This window comes from Pieris napi, chromosome 18 (assembly GCF_905475465.1).
Source record: "Pieris napi chromosome 18, ilPieNapi1.2, whole genome shotgun sequence".
NCBI classification, from domain to species: Eukaryota; Metazoa; Arthropoda; class Insecta; order Lepidoptera; family Pieridae; genus Pieris; species Pieris napi.
This window is the reverse complement of record NC_062251.1, coordinates 9,971,461-9,982,773: the sequence shown is the minus strand read 5'-3', so window position 1 is coordinate 9,982,773 and position 11,313 is coordinate 9,971,461.

Below are 11,313 nucleotides of genomic sequence, written 5' to 3'. Positions count from 1 at the left end.
GATTCTACTACCCCTTCACAAATACTTTCTTCTAAATTTTGATTTCCTTCAACAGATGGCCCTCTAATAATACCTAAGTAAAATTGTAAGTCTTCTTTCTCTTAAAACACTATTTTGACCGGATTGAAGTTATGTATTATTATAAATTTACAACTATTTAACATAATGCAACTTTCTCTGCAGCTTCTTGACATTCAACATCTTTTGTCTTCAGTCACCGTGACCACGCACGCTGTAAAGCACGCGAAACGTCGGATAAATTTAAAATTATGTTAAATAGTTGTAAATTTATAATAATACATAACTTCAATCCGGTCAAAATAGTGTTTTATTTAAATGAGTTATGTTAATCAAAGACAATACTTCTTTCTCTTGCCATCCTAATCCAAAATGTTTCGTTAACAATCTCTCAACATCGGTTATTTTGGCCTGCGACACAGGCACTCCCGTTGGAATGGTGGTAGGATGGAGCGTAATAGTTTTTTTGCCCGTTTTGCAAACATTAAAGGATGTATTTGAATCTGAATTATAAAACGGTTCACCGCGGATAAGTGTGTTTCCTGAAATCTTCGATCTTTTTATAATGAATCTTTTGCATTGGGTTATTTTGAATGGCCATTTCGCTGTCGGTTTAAATACTTCTTGAGTGGCTGTTTTGAAGTCTTATATAATAATATCCCTTAGATTCGTGACCGTCGCACTACTAGAAATGAATTCGCAATATTCTTCTGGTTGGATGATTACTTCTTGTTTCTTTACAAGTTTTTCTACATTGCCGAAAACTCTGTCCGGGGGCATAAAACTATGCCCTGTTACGGGAAATATTATTTCAATACTTTTGACAGAGACATTTTCCAATAGCCATTTAGATAGCATACTTAGCATTATACTATTTTTGTTTTGCCCGCCACATCCGTCAGCAAATAAGCGTATGATGGAAATACCTGATAAATTCGTTTTATTTAATCGATCATAGACGGCTGATGCTATTTGATTAGCTGTTTTACCATATTCGTTTTCTGTCCAGGTGTATGCAAAGGTTGTGTTCTTATTAAGCTTGTCTTTAGAGGTTCCTTGCACAATTGTGAAATTATATAATTAGAATTGTCGGCTGTAGTAAGCACTTTGGTCTGGAATTCGAGGTAGTGGACTGTTTTTTTGGCAGTCAAAGGAAAATGTTATCATATCGTTTTTTTGATCCTGTAGCATTTTGAAGAACGCTTTTGCTCGTAATTTATGTACTCTACTTGTAATTATTAACTAATTTTTCTTGACTTTATCGTTTTCGTTTTTGATTCTCTCATTTAACTCTATACAAGTTGAGCAGACGTCAGTTTTGGGGGTACCAAAACCTAAATTAAATTCTCTGTTAAAAATATGGCGAAAGTATGATTGTTTTACAAGGAATTGAGGATTTTCGTTTTTAACCCTTAATTCGACAGATAGTTTTTTAAAAAGAATTTGTAAAATTTTTACTGATTTCGATTCTTAGCTTGTTGGGAACACGCGAAAAAATTCCTGAAAAAATCTACCTATTTCAGTTTCCTGAAAAACTTAGGTCCACTATACTGGACATTATCATGTGCATAAGAAACTAATGCACTCCAACCGCGTGCAGTATACTTCCCATTGTCAAAGAGAAAGAATGAAAGAAACAAGTGATTCCGTAGGAAAATAGTCATTATATTTTAGCAAATCAGTATCATAGTTACATTGCTTACGCTTAAAACACTAATAGGTACTCCAAAAACTTATAACTCACTTATGTTTTGAACATAATAATGAAGTATCTATAAAATATTCATAACAATCAACATTTTACTTATTAAAAAATAATCAGCGCTCTTGTTTTAAAAAAATATCAAAAAGATCAATGTAGCTTAAACTATACCAACTATAACTTGTTTTTGCTTGCCCTGCTTTACTTATTGTGAAAATTATAAAAGCAATTTCGTTTGGTCACTAAGCACAACCTCTGCTTGCATTTGGAACAATGTATGTTCGTTTTATTGTGCTTACAGAACTTGCAACGTCCATATGTCGTATACTCAGGCCAGTGGTGGTAGCCATCATATCGCACAGAAACTGGGGGCCTTGGTGCATTTGGGTTTTGGATCAGCGCTTTTTTCGGCAAAGGGCTTGGTGGTTCCCTCTCAATTGATCTTCTATTTTGCCTCAATTCAATTGCCAACCTCTGTCTAAACTTTTTCAGGCTTATGTATTTTTAGCTATTCATGTTGCATTTTCTCCTGTAAAGTAGCCAAGCATTGTTAACCGCTATATCTAACATTTGCCCAAAGATGTTCATATACCAACGACGGCTCTTGAAAGATGTTCGATACAGAGCTATCAACATGTCGCACAAGTCATCGCTTCCCATATGTTGATTGTAATGTCGAACTAACTGCGGACACGTGACACCAAGTTTCTTTTTCTGTTCTTTGCTCCATCTCTTGATTTCGTGAACTGGGTAAGCATCTGTATAAGAACAGGCCAAAGTTACGACTTTATTGTCGTACCATTTGGCAATACCTATCTTTCTGTCGTTGTCTACAACTTGGCTAATTGAACCTCTTCCTCTTTTCTTAAGTTCTTTGTCACTTAGCAGTCCCTTGCAACCTTTGAGTCGGATTTGCCTTATGGTTCCGAGGCTGAAAATCCCCCTGTGTTCACGTAGATACCAGATCAAGTCGAGCGTTGTGAAATAGTTATCGAAATAAACAGCACATCCTGGAGTATGAATTGTCTTGCAAAGGGCTAATACCATTTTTGCACCCAGTGTCATCTGCTCTTCTTCCGCGCTAAAATCAATATAACGGAAAGTGTCATCGCCGCCGTACAACAAAAATCATAGACGATTCCAGACGTACCAGCGCGCACGACATTCTTGAACCCCCATTTATTAGGTTTCATGGGGTTATACTGTCTCCGGTTTCATGCTTTTGTGCCCTTATAAGGTATAGTCATCTCATCTATGCTATACTGTGTTTCTTCCTCCGTTGCTAGGTAGTTCCTCCTAATTTTTTCAACAAATGGTCGTATTTTGTAGTATCTGTCCTCATCCGAATTGGCGTTGTCCACAAAGTGAATATTGCGTCGAATCTGCTCGAATCGTTTCAGTGGCATTACGTTAGCCACTTGGGCATATCTGAATTCTGTAGACCAATAGTCAAGATAAGACGGCATTTTCACTATACCCATTATAAGAAGAATCATGAGAAAGTCTTTCAACTCGTCGATGGTTAATTGTATACATTTGCCAGTTCTTTGGGTTGAATAAAAGTTCGTATTATCGACGATATCGACGAGTATATCTAGGGAGAAGAACCGATAAAAAAATCCGACGGAGAGTCGGTATCCGGTAAATCAAATACAAATTTGATGGAATGTCTGAATTGTCCTTTCTTCCATTTGTAGCTCACAAGAGCGTTTTCTTTGTCTTTTTAGCCCGGACATTAGGCTCAGGTCGTACTGGTAGTTTCTTTTTACGCCTGGTTGTCCTTGATGTGGATGCACTAGAAATAGACGAAACATTTGGTGACGGAATCGACAATAATGAAGCCAAACTTGGTAAAGCATTATAATTTACTTCACCAGTCGGTGGTAGAACATTGTTAATAATAGGAGTCAACGGAGGTCGCTCATGGATCAAGTTGTCTTCGGCTTGTTCTCGCTGCCACTGATGCTCGGACGGTTCTCTGTTTGAAGATTTTCGTTTACTGTCTCCATGAAAGTATCACTATCAACGTAAGTCTCGTCACTGTCAATTGAAACATTCTCGTGTGCATCATTTTCGGAGCTGTCTAATATATTCATGTTTTGTATGTATGAGTCGATGGAAGGGCAGGGTGAGGACGACAACTCCTCAGTTCTATGCAATTTCCTCTTCATTTTCAGGTTCAGAACCACTATCTATATCCGAAGGAGCATTTTCAGGTGGCACCAATGCTACCAATTGATGTCCTCTCAACTTGAAGCTCTGAAAAAATGAAGAAAAGGAAACTTTAAACATTAAAGGTAATAATGTTGATTTTCCAGCAGATCTAGCTGCTGCTTCATGAACGTTCTGATCTGTAAATACGACAGTTTGTTGGTTTTCCAAATGAACACCTAACTGTATAATTGTGTGACTCATTCTGTGCATTGAAAATTCAAATATTCGCCAAACTGCTTCAGGGGCCGAAACATACCTGGTATCAATATAAGCCTTAATTTCATCATTGTGTTCATTGCTTAATGTCGATTGATCACTGGACTCTTGTGGCGCTATTGTGATCTCGATCCTTAGGGAATTAATTAAATTAATTCCCAAAGGCTAACCTAACCTAACCCCCCACCCCACTCCCACAAATTCCTCTTCAGCTAAAATTGCAGGCACCTTTTTGTATATTTTGATAAAAGGATTGGATTCATTGAGCATTGTTTGTAAGGACCTCATTATATTGCTTCTACACATGTTATTTCTAGAATCAGATAATCGGTAATTTAATGCTGCTTCATCTTCAATTATATACAATTGGTTGTATTGTGGTTTATGACCTTGCAACGGAACCAAAGATCCAGTTTTTATATAAATTTGCCCTTGTACCCTATAAGTGAAAAATCCTGGAGGGAGTGTGTTCAAGTTTGAATTTATGGATGCCATTGCAAATGCTGAATTATATTGTCGTATATTGGCCTTAAAATGATTAGCATCAGACGTATTGCCTTCGTATAAATAAATAAAATAAAATAGCCTTTATTGCTGTTTCTATCTTACAATAATACTCATTAATTAATACATGCCTAACATAATTACTTTCTAAATACTTTTCTACTAAATTAAATTTAAATTACTTTCGAAGTACTTACTTAATTAAATTGATTTAATCATTGTATGTTCGTCTGGAACAGCTTGTTTGTCAACAAGGGCCTCCTCTAAAGATTTCCACGTATTCCTGTCTTTTGCTAAACGAGTCCATACCGGACCAGCTATTTTGTTGAAGTCGTCTTCCCATCTTTTCGTTTGCCTACCTCTTTTTCTTCTGGTATCTCTTGGATACCACTCAGTTACTATCCTTGTCCATTTTTCTGTACTTTCTCTCAACATATGTCCGGTCCAACAGCAATTTATAGTTGCTATATATAGATCGTAATTTGTCTTCCTGTTATTTCTTATCTTTAGAGGGTCGTGGTCATTTTCCCCCACGAGGACCAGTCGGTTTGGGGGAGGTTGTTGGTTTTTAGTTATTTGGTTTCTTATATTTTTATGTTGTTGTTGTGTTTTCCAGTTGCCGATATCTAATTGTTATTGTCTATTATCCACGTTACAGGAGGAGAGGGAGTTAGATCTGCCTCTCATGACATCAAAGGCATTGCGCCTATTATTTTGTAATGTCCGGGCTTGCTGCTTTTTAGCTTGTGAATTGTCTAGCGGCGACGAGGACATTTCTCTCTTCCTTTTTTCCTATCGTATTTAAGATATGCAAAGTTGCCTTTCATTCTTTCCTCTTTTAATTTAATTTGTAACATTTTTCTCTTCCCCAAAACTTCTTTAGAATAATCTTCTGTTATGTATATGTCTTTGAGGTTCTTCCGGACTTTCATTACCTCGTTTTTCTTCCATGAATTGATAAAGGAAAACAGTACGGGTCTCGGTTTTCCGTCTGGGCTTTTCCTTCCGATGCGATAAATTTTGTTTATTTCAAAATCTTCAATGTTTATATTTAAGTTTTTATTAAAAATCTTCTTCACCACTTGAATTAATCCTGACGTAGACTCTTCTTCCTCTTTTAATCCAAAAATAATTATGTTGTTTTCCTTCTTATCTCTTTTCAAATATTCCAACTCCTTTTAAAGGTTCATTATTTTTTCTTTACATCTTTGTTTTCTGCTATAATAGGTTTTATTTTTTCATCTATTTTCTCCATGACAGAATTAGTTATAGACTCTTTTAGTTCCATTGTCTGTTTCTGCATTTCGATTTTCATCTTGTCGAACAGAATTTGAAATTGATCTTCCATGTTTTTATAATTGAATGTAGCCGATATCACTGTGACGTTTCTAATAATGATGCTCAGTCGTATTTTCCACTACTCACCGGGTCCATCAATTCGTATATTTATATATTTTTAATCACAACAGTTTATTAATTTTTAATAACGATAGTTTTAATCCCAATAGTTTTTACTCAAAATAGTTTTTACTCGCAACAATTTTTAATCACAATAAGATTGAGGATTGCACTACCACGACACTTAAGCTTTGAGCACCGGAACTACAATACCCATAAATCAATTTTATTACTCCGTGGTCATATGGCTATTGAATTGCCGCATCCAGTTTCGCAGCTGTATTTCTATAGCGAGCACAGTTACAAGCACAGTTTATTTATCGTTCTTGTACGCAATTCCATTGCTCCAAACCGGTCCGAAGCGCTGCGGCCACTGCTACTCGATGTTACTTGTTAGCTATGTTGTCGTAGGTCATGGAACAATTTACTCAGATTTAATCCTTTAAGTTTTGGCACTTTTCGACTTCAGAGAACTTTATGAAGTTATTTGGTGAGTTACTAGATAACATTACTACACTATGATCTCGTTAATTTGAATAATTTTTCACTTATGCTTTCAAATTTGAATTTAAATCGTAGCGACAAAGTAAGTACGTGTTATCGTGGCAACGGCACACACACAACTGCATTGCCTTCGTATAAATCTAATAATATATCTGGAATTGGCTTTAATACTCTGTCTGGGTCTATGTATACCTTCCCATTATGACAACAATTTTTAAAATGATTTTTAATTTTTTCACCTAAAAAATGAAGTGCTTGACATTGAACACATTCATAAATCATAGAACCAACTGAATGTACTGATACTTGAATGGTGTTATTTGAAAGTGCTAAATATACATACATACATACATATACATACATAGTAGTTAGTCCTGGGGGGCTGATGTTCTGTTCTAAACCTGCTTGAATATTTACGTTTCTTCGGGGGTCTGCCCGCCATTTGATATGTCTTCTTTCTCCTCTTCTTCTAAAGAAATAAAATCACTGCTGACTGATAGCAGCTGTTTTTTTTCGTTGTCCGAAGAAACATCATCAGTCATCAGTGAATCTTCGATTAGCGTCATCTCTTCGTTATCAACCTTAAAGGAGAAAATTTATTAGACAAATATTCAAATAATAATAAGTATTGTGAATGTATGTAGGTGTAGGTATATCCTCCCACCTCTATCTGGTAATAAGTATTATTTTTCGTTTTACTTTATTCAGTGACCTACACCATTAACTTACCTGAAAGTCATCGAATAAATCTTGAGATTGCAGAAGAGATGCAGCAGGAGCAGTTTGATTTTTTGGAAAAAGGTTTGAAAGTGCCCGAGCCTTGGTTATTCTTAACTGCCTTATTGTTTCTAGGCCACAACACTCGCAATAATTGTCTGCAAAAATAAATTATACAATTAATAATGTCTAATTGTATAATAAGAACCAGCCAAGTTCAAGTTGATATGCGCATGAAGGGGTCCATTCCATTATCAAGAAAAACGGTGCAAAAATCTTGTCTGTTTCTGTATGTATTCATGACAGCTCAACACAGGCTATGCATGTGGTCATTTATTATTATTTGTCGGGTTAAGTAGGTTAGTAAATATAATGGTTATAATGTTGTCGCATTCCACACATCGACTGCACATTTGCATTTGCTTGCAGTTTCTTACAAATATTTTGCCATTACAAAAATGGCATGTAACTGGAAGTAAATAAGTACTTATTTTATTTAAATGCAGAAAGTCTTACAATCCACACATTAAGAAGAAAACCGAACAAAATTCACTTAAAAACACAACCTGTCTTCATACCTACTAAAATACTACTCACCATCTTTACGAAGAGCCCGTCGCTGCATCCACTTTCTACAATTAACACAAAACAAAAAAAAAACACAAAAATTTTCTTTATTAAGTAAATAGTCTTAAATCTATATTTTAGTACATCCCTTTTAAGTTCAAGAACCTGTGTTAGGGATGAACGCTCTTTCCTATATGTTAATACTTAATCTACTTAACAAAGAAAACAGTAAAGGTACTTAAATAGTTAATTAATTATATTACATACTTGAAAAACCAAATTACTGGCGATTGTTGATATTAAATCGTAATAACTAAAAAAGTGAGGTAGATTGAAATCAATCACACCATCGTCTTTCTTTTGATTATGTGAGTGAGACATGAGTGTAACTGTAGTGCAACTCAGACGAGTGTAGTCCGTATGTCGTGACCAGTGCAGGTTAGTACAGCGTAGCATGTCTCTTATCAGCCGGATGATGCGACCACATAAAGTATAGAATACTTTAAATAATTATAATAATTTTATGCGGGAAGTAACCTAACTGAATCGAATGGCTACGATATTATAATACTACATAAGACCATACCAGGACCAGACAATTGTGACAATGTTTACCAAATGCAAGGAGATTCGGCTGTTAACAAAATGATCAGGTATCATCAAACAAAAAATAATAAACGAAGACAGAGACACAACAGTTTATGAAATACTTACGATTTTCGGCATGATGTGTGTGATCCAAACGAATAAATCACTATGCGAAACTAAATGACATTTGAACTAAAACTTCAACTATTATGCTTATGATTAGTATTCTTTTTTCTATATCGTAATCGGCCAATCTCAGGTTTAAAGAAAAAATACATAACCCTTCAAAGAGTATATAATAAAAAGAGACAAAACCAATATGCCGCGAGTCAACGACCGACGATGAGTATTAAGTTTTTTATGATTCACTGAATGTTTCCGGCAGCAAGACAAGACGTTTCGTTTTACATAGTCACATGAGTCACAGTTCTTTGTGATGCAATGAAGTTTTTTTTTTTTGCGCGACGCACGCAATGTGTTGATTGGCAAGGCGTATCTAAGAGCTAGTATGAAACGGAACGTGCTTCACACCAACGGCGACAGCGGTTTGTTTGTCAGTGCCATCGGAATTTAACGAAATTCTACATAATCCGAATTTTGCGGATATATGTTGTCAACTTAAAATCACTATTTTTTTATGTTTTGTTATTCATATAAGGTTTCGATCGAGTCTACCGTACCCCTTGACGAAATTATTAATATAGATACTTCATCACAATCGTTTTTATTTTAACAACAATATGTTCAACAATTTATCATTAATTAGAAAAACAATATTAATCCCATTACATAAGTGCAGTTTCAATATTACATTATGAAAAAAACATTTAAATCAGTTTTAAGGTATGAACAATCATGTTCAACTAACTAAAAACAAAAAAGTCTACTGAAACACTAGTTCAGTGGTTCCCAACCTTTTTAATATTGTTACCCCTGTGAACTATGTATAAAACTGATTTTACCCCGCTTTCAAAATGATATCAAAACAAACAATACAAGTAAATACAAACATCTTTATTGATCATAAATTGCACAACAGTCTTAAAATTTTCACGTATTCATACGTATAAAGTATGGATTAATAATACTCAGTTACATTCACTAGTAGTGACTACTACTCCTACCTAACATAAAAAACTAGTGAATGTTGGCTCAGTGTGAAGGTTGGTATTGTTTTGCAGTAACTAGTTTTTTAATGTTAGGTTTAGTTTCACTTAAAGCGCATCTCAAGTCATGTTCCACATTGAGACGATTTCTGGCCTTTGTTTTCAGTGTTACTAAAGTAGAAAACCCACTCTCACACCTGTAGGTGGTGGCAAATGGTATTAGCATTTTTAAAGCTCTGTTAGATAAAACAGGATACTCGGCACCTGTTTTGATCCAAAATGTGCTGAGATCATAATTCTGAAATTCTACTTTCAAAGTACAATTCTCGCGTAATCCAAGAAATTCCACTTTTGCCGCCACATCTTCGTCTCGAATAATATCATCATCAGTAGAAAACGGTCTTAATATCCAAGAGTTCGACTGACGATTATCCAAGTCCGGAAAATACTGCTTCAGTGAATCTATTATTGCAGATAAATGTTGAATCACATGCCGGCCGCGCCGCACGCACGGCACGCAACGGATTAAACGGATTTGCCGGTGAATGCGTCCAGTGTGTCCGGATTTTAAATTTAGTTTCGAGTGTTTTCTTGTCGTTAGTTGACGTGTGTTTGACGTCTTCAGTTATGGAGATTGATGAAGATATTATTATTGTTGTGTATTGTTGCTTGTTGGAAGATGAAGAAGAACATAAAACTAAACGTAGAATGTGGGTTCATGAACTAAATTTGAAGCGATCAATATTTGGGGAGTATCATTCATTATTTGTTGCCGATTTACTCCATGACGAAGAAAGATTTTTTAATTACATTCACATGTCAAGAGCCAAATTTATGAATCTATACGGTTTACTCAAGCCCCATTTGACAAAACAAGACACGACATTTAGAAAGGCTGTGGGTCCAGAAGAAAGACTTGTAGTATGCTTAAGGTATGTTTATTATAATTATTGTTAACGAAATTACAAACAACAAATTATTTAAAACAGTAGAAAATATTATTATTTTTTAAATACAATCAAATTGGAATAATCATGATCACATTCATTTGAATGAAGTACTGCTATCTCGTCGTTCTGTTCAACTTGGCTTGAATAAATATTTGAGTATTCAGTACGTTGCGGATTAGTTCCTTCGTGTGCCGGACTAGATTCTGTAAACATGACTAAACCAGTGTGCTGTCTCGGTTCATGGCTGGAAGAAGCGGCATGAATTCTCGCTTGTGGTAAAGCATTTGTACTTGTGGAAGCAATACTTCTTGGATCCATCATCATTTGATTTGCATGAGGTGAAATCGTTGGGCTAGGATTTACCATTTTAGGTAAAGTTATATCACTTGTTATTATTATTTTTCGGGAGTTTTCAGTTAAAATATTTAAAGAGGGACATGGCTGAGAGTTTACATTGGTCGGAGGATGTATGGCATATGAAGGTGTATTGACAACATTCAAACTTGTGGACATTGCTAATTTCATCTCTACTCTGTGGACAATTTGAAAAATTTCAGATTTTATTTTGACTTGCTCTTGAATCGGAAATGTTTTGACAGTTTTGGCCATTATCAAAAAGAAATCTGTAAGCGGATCCTGGTCGGAATTCTGGCATACTGTAAAGCTCGTAGTTGTGTTTTGTCTTTCTCTCAATGACAGATATTGTTTGAGGAGTGAAGCAGCAGTTTCATTGTTGGTAGAACGTTTTTTAAACGACGATGTACCTCTACTAGTACTGCGATCTGAACTGGTAGTCTGCGTGTTGTTGTCTGGTGAATAAACCAAATAA